This window comes from Diorhabda sublineata, chromosome X, assembly GCF_026230105.1.
Source record: "Diorhabda sublineata isolate icDioSubl1.1 chromosome X, icDioSubl1.1, whole genome shotgun sequence".
Lineage (NCBI taxonomy): Eukaryota > Metazoa > Arthropoda > Insecta > Coleoptera > Chrysomelidae > Diorhabda > Diorhabda sublineata.
The window spans coordinates 30995141-30998096 of NC_079485.1; positions in this window are offsets into that span (position 1 = coordinate 30995141).

Below are 2956 nucleotides of genomic sequence, written 5' to 3' on the forward strand. Positions count from 1 at the left end.
TTTTCGTAGAACCAAAATTATAACACATTAGTTGCTATAGAAGACAATCAAGACAGGAACGTACCTAACGAGTTTGGTTTTGAAATGTTCAATTGAAAATTGTGAAGTAATGACATAAAATGAGAACATTTCAGATATTAGCAATGGAATTATTTCTTATATTAATGATATAGAAGATATGTATAAATAGATGAAGTATGTCAATTTTTTTGGTTTTCTTCCATTTTTGGCGTACTCAAAATGGTGGTAAAACTGAAAAGCACTAAATACTGTGCTTAAAATCTTGTTTTCTGAATTTATTTTTGGGAAGGAAGATATTTTTTGAGAAATTTTCAATAATTATGGATTTTAGATAAATTTTAACGTTAGACATGAAAAAGAAACATTATATTGGTTTAAAATAATACTCAGAACAAAGTATGTATGCTCTGATTTATAGAGAATTCTATTCTCGAATTTGAAAAACTATGAAAATACACTTTCACTTTAATGCTATTACCTTTTTATTCTATTGAAATAGTTTACCACGTATGTGGCAACAGCAGAAATCAGAGAGAACCTAGTCTGGCGAATAGGATGTATATTACAAGAATTCGTACTTAAATTTACTAATTTTTGCGATGGAGCTTTAAGCTGTATGAGAGGATGCATTATCTTGATGAAAAATTATCTTTTATGGACAGGAATTTTTGTTTTTTGATTTGAAGTACGAAACGATCTACAACATTTCTTCTATCCTCTCTAAAACGCTCTGGATTTCATCCAAGATATTACTCACACAGTCTAATGATATTCTTAGGGCTCTTTCTAAGTCTTTTGTATTTTTACTATGTGCTCTAATGTTGATGCACTTTTGGTATTTCCTTCACGTGGACTTTTAAATGCAGCAGCTCGTGAATTTCTTCTAGGGCCACAATTTCTAAATTTGATAATTTTATTAATGCGCCAGAACGACCTAGTACTTCTTTTAGAAAACTAAACTGACGCATTTAATAGTGCCATCTCTTACGAAACGGCAGAGTATATGGAATAGTCGATTATAATTTCATATACGAGTAGGTATATAAAATGCAAATGATCAGGATTAAAATATTTTATCTACGAAGCAATGAAATAAACAAATTGAAACGTTTATTTGTAAATGGAGCAAGTTTGAAATTGAGATACTATTACGAGACTATGAACAACGTACTTTTACAGAAAAATCATAGTAATCATAATGAAAATATAGAACACGATGTGAAGAAGTTCAAAATTGAACGACTCCGAATGCACACAGGTCATCTTGTTCTTGGAAACAAACCCAACAAGTTCTAGGGAGACGAAAAAGTCCTGTCTTCATAGTATCACAAAATCCCACCAATATCATTTCACAAAAATGTCGTTTTTACCGTTTGAAATTGAATAATTTCTAAATATTTTGTATTAGGTTGAAAACCAGAAGTGCACGTAGTTTCAATTTATCTATTTTATCAAAGTTTGCAAGTCTTTAGACGCCAGTAAATTACGCCAAACAAATAATTATTAACTGTTGCAGATGGTTTTATCTAAATATTATCATTCCATTTACAACAAAAGGTTTATCTATTTTCATATAGTAAATATCATTATCATATTTCGAAGAATATGAAATGGTCTCGTTATCTAAAAATATTGATAATAGGTTTGTAAACAATATGGTAAGAAAGCAAAAAGGTGTCCTTCATTACATTGGAGTCCATTGCTGCACAAAAAAAAAATAAAAAAGGGAGTCTGGTCTAATATGGATTTTTTAGAAATTAGAGAAATTTCATAAAACGTTATGAATTTATTGAATAAAATTAAAGCCAAAGTATAAGAATCGAATTAAGAACAGAACACGCTTCAAATTGAATCAAATTATAAATTAAAAAAAATGGATTAAAAGAGAGGGTACTTATTTAGAATTGGGGCTCCAAGCAAAAATTTGTCACATCTGGTAATTATTTCGTTAGGTAGAATTACATAATAGCATGTGGGAGACACATGTTTTATGGGGTTACATCAAAAAATAACACCATTAGCTGTTAAGCTTAAATTCTATGATAAAAAGTGATGGGTTTTTTTGAATGAAACCCTATATAACATGTGACCTCCACCTTTAATTTTCTATCTAAGAAAATAGCTTCTAGGTCGGGAGAAATTTTTTTGAGTGACTTAACCTGACCTAACTCAATTTTACTTAAAAATCGTGTTCTTTCCATGGAACCCCATAAAACATGTGTTTCCTACCTTTAATTATCTTATTCTACCTAAGGAAATATCCAAGAGAGGAAAAATTGTTTGGAGTAACCTAATTTAACCTATCCCAATTTAACTCAAAAATCCAATGAAACCTTATAAAACATATGTCCTCCACCTTTAATTTTCTAGTTATACCTGAGGAAATAGCTTCCAGGAGGGAAAAGTTTTTGGAGTGACATAACTATTTGATTTTAACTATTTAATGGTGCGCAACAAAATAGTTTCCAGATAGGGAAAGGTTTTTCCCTGGAGCTCCAATTCTCCAAAGAACACAATGAATTAGAAAAAAAGCAAATTGAAGAATTCATAATGAAATTGGGGACACTTAACAAAAATACTAAAAGTAACAAATAGCAATTTGATTTTGATTTTGAGAATATGTTTTTATTTTTCGAGACCCACTTGATTGCATTTTTATTCATTCATAAACAATATTTCCTCAATATTCATCAAGATAAGTTTTCCCCAATGAAATCTGTCGCTTTTACCAAAATTTCCCATAGTCCAATTATTTATATAATGGTTAGTAATCGCATCTACATTCATATTAAGGGGAAATTCTATTTTATTAATATTTCAATAAATTTTTTAAGAATTTTGGGTCTCTTAGTATACCCGCCTATTCTAGATACACCCCACCCTAAAAATTGATATAGCTTTTATATTATATATTATTGTGTAACGTGTTTCCCCC